This window comes from Mus caroli, chromosome 8, assembly GCF_900094665.2.
Source record: "Mus caroli chromosome 8, CAROLI_EIJ_v1.1, whole genome shotgun sequence".
NCBI classification, from domain to species: Eukaryota; Metazoa; Chordata; class Mammalia; order Rodentia; family Muridae; genus Mus; species Mus caroli.
Genome location: NC_034577.1, coordinates 115,308,445 through 115,314,412, shown reverse-complemented (window position 1 = coordinate 115,314,412; position 5,968 = coordinate 115,308,445). Strand labels below are relative to the sequence as shown.

The 5,968-nt window shown below is 47.3% G+C and overlaps 1 pseudogene; it reads left to right on the top strand.

The window, feature by feature from the left end:
• The window catches only part of LOC110300923, a 49,689-nt pseudogene that overhangs the window by 40,007 nt on the left and 3,714 nt on the right, over nt 1-5,968 (top strand).

The following is a 5,968-nucleotide window of genomic DNA, read 5'->3' as shown; positions in this document are numbered from 1 at the left end:
ACTCATTGCTAGTGTGTGTGATTGTGATGTGCTGGTGCCCAACTCACACTCTCTCTTGTTGCTATAGTGTGTGTGATATTCCTGTACACAGGCACATGGCCATGGCACGAGTATGGAGGTCAGAGCATAACTCGGCAGAACTGGTTCTCTCCTTTACTGTTTTGGGTTCCAGGGATTAAACTGAAGTCACCAGGTTTGCATGATCCATGCTTCTCCCTACTGAACCATCTCTCCGGCTCTGCCTTCTCTTTTTTATTCAGTTCAGGCTCTTAGAGCATAGGGTAGCGCACACACACGCACACACACACACCCACACACACACATACACACTCACATTGTCCCCTCGCAGACACACCCAGAGATGTGTTTCCACGGTGATAGTACATCCTGCCAGGTTGACCCTGAAGATGAACCATCACACCTTGGTCGCATCTCTTTCTTGTATGTACAAAGCGGATCCTCCTCTTTGTCCGGATCCCTCTGTGTCTTCTCATCTCCGTTTTGTATTTTATGCCAAAGCTCCCCTATCTTGCTTTCTGAGACCCTTGGGCCGTGGCATCTTCTGCTCATGCTCTGTCAAGCATGTGCTCCCTCTTCAGCTTTTCAGAGCATCCTATGGTACAAAGTGGTCCACACCATCTCTACTGCGGCTTTAATTTGCTCATTTATTACACTCTCCTGGAGATCCTGGAGTCCATTAACCGTCTGTCTGGTGACATCTGTCCTCTCACACACACAGGCTCCGGGGCCAGGGCTGAGAAGTGAGCCCACCTGAAACACACCCAGGCTTCTCCATGTATCAGCTGTTTCTCCTTGGGTGTAGCACTTAAACTCTGCCTCGGTTTTCTTTCACGGGAGTGTAAAACGCTGGCTGTTCAACATTGCTCTTAACAGGGGATACAGGGTTAGAGAATGGCCGGGCAGAGCACTAGTGACTTTTAAGAAGATGCTCCATAACATCGGAGGGAGAGGGGTTCTTTAAAATACCTTTCAGTCACGGAGCATGAAGAAAGAAATGGAACCAAGCAGCAGATTCTGGGGTGCTGCAGAGCCTGGGGTGGCCTCCCACTATAACTTGCCCATGTCCTTGAGCTTGAGTTTGCGCTTGAGTTCAGGACTTGGGTTGAGTTTGGACTTGGGTTGAGTTTGCACTTGGGGTTGAGTTTAGGTTACTGTTGTCTTCTCAGCTGCCGGTCCAGCTGTTTATGTGCTGTTCCATAGGGAATCAGTGCATCAGAACAGCAGGCCCTGGCCTGGCCTGAGGCTGCTCTGTAGCCCTGGGAATTATCCAAAGGGAACTGCAGGTCAGTGCACATGTAGGGCTGTACCTGCTCCTGGCAATGCACACCCGTTATCACCCCCTGCTCCTTCTCATGGGTGAGAATGCATGTGGAGGCCACAGGGCCCAGTTTTTCTGAACATGAAGTTACAACACACTCCCCCTGTTTGCCAGCCCTGTCTGTAGCACCTCTTCTGGTAGGATAACCAGAGTCGGCGTTGGGTCTGGTTTGCCTCTAGTCTATCCATCCCCATTTCCTTCTCCTCGTTCTCTTAAAATTCCTAACACACATTTTAAAAATGCATTTAATTTACATTTTTAGTGGCTAGCTCTGCAAGATTTTGCATGTTTCCCACGATGATATTGACTAGCATGGGAATAGCAACAGAACAGCAGCCTTCTGGGAAGAGGCCACCGGAACCGAAGCAGACTCGGGAAACAGCACTTCAGGTCTTCAAGGAAGACAGAGAAGCCTCAGTTTGGGTAGAAGAAGATCGCAGGTCTGGTGCTGCGCTGTGAGTGGCAAGGTTGGGAACAGTGCTGTGTGTGTAGATGAAGAAAGAGTGACCGTGCACAAAGCAGCCAGCAAAGGCACCCTGCAGGGAGAAGGGAGTCTCCCTCTCTGGGCTGTGGAAATCAACACTCCAGGTTAGGAGAGGTGGTACCACCAGGGGCACAGGGAGACAAGATGATACCTGGTGGCCACACCAGCTCCTCAGCATCTGGAGTTGACACTGTGTTGTCTTAGAAGAGGCGTCAATGGACGGAGGCTGAGCCCTGCAGGGAACAAGAAGCAGCAGCCAGCAGGATGAGGTGGGCAGAGGAGAAAGTCTCAGCGTGAGCTACCCTACCCCACTCTGCCTGGAGTTTCCCAACCATGGGACTATCTCTGCCTCAGTTTCCCTAGTACCCTTTTCATCTGCATGTGGGGGAGTGATAAATGAATAAATTATGAATGAACGATGAGCTATCAAACCCCATGAATCTCCCAGAAAACAATTTTTTTTTAGTATAGCATAGAGTTTATTCAGGGCATGGGGAGGGGAGTCAAGAGGGTTGTAGAGGCAGAGAAAGGGAGAGAGGGAGGGAGGGAAGGAGGGAGTGAGAGAGAGAGAGAGAGAGAGAGGAAGAAGAAAAAGAAGAAGGAGGAGGAGGAGGGGGGAGGGGAAGGGGGAGAGGAGGGGAAGGGGGAGAGGAGGGGGAGGGGGAGAGGCCCCCAAGAGCATGTGGAAAGAGAGCGGGGAAGGAGGAAGGGGACAGAGAGGGAGCAAGAAGGCAAGAGAGCAAGAGCTCCCAGAAACCCAGAGAGACAGGAATAAAGCTGAGTATTCCACACCATGAGACTGGCTGGGCTTGCCCTGAACAACTGCAGTAAGCGGCTCATGTGCAGAAGGCCGAGCTGGCAGAGAGCTCAGCATGCCAGAGCATGTCAGAGGCCAAGAGTAGAAGTGCCCACGAGGGCAGAGGGATAGATAAAAGGACACATTACCACATACCTGCTAAGTCCAAATGATTGTGAGAGTAAATCACAATTATTAAAATTGGTTTTAAGTCATTGGGATATGCGATTGGTGTGTGTGTGTGTGTGTGTGTGTGTGTGAGTGTTACATCCATGTGAGAGTGTAGAAGCCAGAGCAGGTCACTGTATGTCTTTTTGTTCTGCTTTCCACAGTATTTCCTTGAGACAGGGTCTTGTACTATGTTGGAAGCCTGCCATTTGGGCAAGGCTGGCTGGCTAGCAAGCTCTCAGGATCTGCCTGTCTCTGCTTCCCAGTGCTGGATGGGTTTATAGACACATACAGCCATGCCACGCTTCTTACGCTGATGTTGGAGATTTGAGTTCACATCTGCATGCTTTAGAGAGAGTTCTCATTCCCAGTGAATCATATTCTCCAGCCTCTATGATGGTTAATTTTTACTAAATCATTGGCATGAATTAAAATCACCCAGGAGATACAACTGGATGTATATGTACAGGGGTCTCCAGTTTAGGTTAACTGAGGAGGGATGACCCACTGTAACAGTGGGGAGCACCGCTGGGCATGGTGGTGCACGCCTTTAATCCCAGCACTTGGGAGGCAGAGGCAGGCGGATTTCTGAGTTCGAGGCCAGCCTGGTCTACAAAGTGAGTTCCAGGACAGCCAGGCTACACAGAGAAACCCTGTCTCGAAAAAACAAACAAACAAAACAAAAAGTGTAACATCAGAAATGGAGTGTTTTGTTCAGTTTCTGATTTTCGCTGAAATGTCTAACCAAGCCCACACACATGCTAAGCATGCGCTCTATCACTAAGCCACACCCCAGCTTTTTATTTTGAAGTAATGATGTGAATAAGCATACCAAACTGACAAGGCATACAGCATCGACTTAGAAGTAACATCCCCACTAAGAAGCCAACAGAAACTACATTTGGCTCTGGTTTTGGTTCATGCATATTGAGTAATTAGATTTTTTTTAAGCTATGGTTTTTCTGCCAGTCAAACAGCAATAATCAACATCAAGACTTTAAGTATCAGAATCGACTATACAATGTAATATTTAAGTATCAGAATCCACTATACAATGTAATGTTTCTGGGGTCGCTAGCTTAGCAGCTAGGACTGTGTCCTGCTCAGTGTGTGTTTCTGTTCTCTGCAAGAACAGGAGTAGAGTTCCCAGGCCCCACATACAGCAACTCACACCACCTGTCACTCTTGCCCCAGGGGAATATGATGACCTTTGTGGGCTCTTCAGGCAACTACACAGATGTGGCATATACATAGAGATGCTAACACATATATTAAGAAAGAAAGAAAAAGAAAAAAGCTCACCTGCAGAGTCATTGCCCACCTCCATCTACAGGGCACTGCAACCTGGAGCTGCAGGCCCCTCACACTTTTGGGGGGTCACACCCTAATGACCTCTCCACTTCCCTGGGTAGTCTCTGAGCCACCCAGGGCTGATTTTGTATGGAACCAGTCCTTTGAGTGATGCCACATTCCTCTGCTGTAAGACGGTCACCTCTGCTGTGAGAAGGTCTCTCCACTGGAGTGGATTTTCTTTTGTCTCTGGGTGACTTAAATCTCCAATCTAATTTTCTTGTGTTTCTCCCCAGGTTTTGTTTTATGGTGGGGTTGCCCTCCTGGCACGTCTCATCTTTTCTGAGACAGAAATAGCCATTTTAGGCCTTTAATAGCTGGGATTTTCAATGGTCATGCTTGGCTGGGTGGGCCTGAAATTGAGCACTGCCATTCCACAATGGCAGATGATCTCGTATGCGGGCAACATCATCACAGCCCAGGCCAGGTGAAGGGCTCTGAACAGAGTGTGTCACACAGAGTACCAGCTTGAGGAGCAGCAAAGTGTATGACTTCACACTCACTCTGCCGGTGGCCTACAGGACACTTGGGCCCTAATGGTAGGATCCCTCGTGGTGGGCTTCCTGGCTATATTTGTTACCATGATGAACATGAAGTACATGCTCTCTCTGTGGGAGATGACAAAGTGAAGAAGGCCCATTTAGTGGAGACTGAAGGCATTGTTTTCATGGCGGTAGGTCTTGCTGCCTTGGTAGCATGCTCCTGGGTTGGTCGTGGGATTGTCACAGACTTTTATAACCCTCTGATGCCTGTGACTGCCAAGGATGAGTTTGGTCCTGCCATCTATATCGGCTTCTCGGGGTCTTCTCTGGTCTCACACATACCCACACACACTCATACATACATATACACTCACACACACATGCATACACATACACACACACACACACACACTCATACACACATACACTCACATACACTCATGCACACTCATACACACACTCACACACACATCTTCTTTTAGAATTTTTAGCACTTCCAGGGAATTGAATGCGTTCAAAGAAAGACTTGCAAATAAGGAAATAACAAATTTATCTCTCCACTGAAGTGAAGAAAGCATGAAATAAAATGGAAAGAGCTGCACACAAGCCGAGGGCAGTGCGCAAGCGTTAGTCTGGAAGCGCTGCTAAGTGGGCCTTGGAATATTCTGAGTCTTGGTATCGCACTCCAAATTTAGCCAATGTTATTTTACTGGAATCGTGTAAAATTGAGAAAGGTTATGCTTTTTGTAACATCTATATTTGGTGAAACACTTTTAAACACAGAGTAGAGGTAACTTACTTGGCAGCTTTTGTCTTCAAAGAGTCTGTTGAAGAAAGACACTGTGAACAGGCAGTCCCTGTGTGGATATTTAAGCTGAAATGTTTCTATACTCTGCAGCAGAGCCGGTCCTCCATGTGGCAAAGTGCAGTCTGAGTCATCCTGTACCCAGGGACTGTGTGGGGAAGATTTTCTTATGTGACCCATTATAGACATGTGACAGTTGACATGTGGGCCCTGGGGTCAATTCCTTGCATAAGAAATAAATGTCAATAGAAGAAATACCAAAGACAGCAACAATTTCAAACTAAACTGCAGAGGCAGGTTTGAAGATCAGAGACAGTTCTGTAAAAACATGTAATATAGGAAGACCACACAGAAGAAAGCCCCTGAATGCCTTTAGGAGAGTGATGGTGTATACAGATCTCTCTACATCATAGATATAACAAGCTGGTCTACATACATGAATGTGTAACAGCAATGATTATCATTTTATATTCTTTCTTTCTTTCTTCCTTCCTTCCTTTCTTTCTTTCTTTCTTTCTTTCTTTCTTTCTTTCTTTCTTTCTTT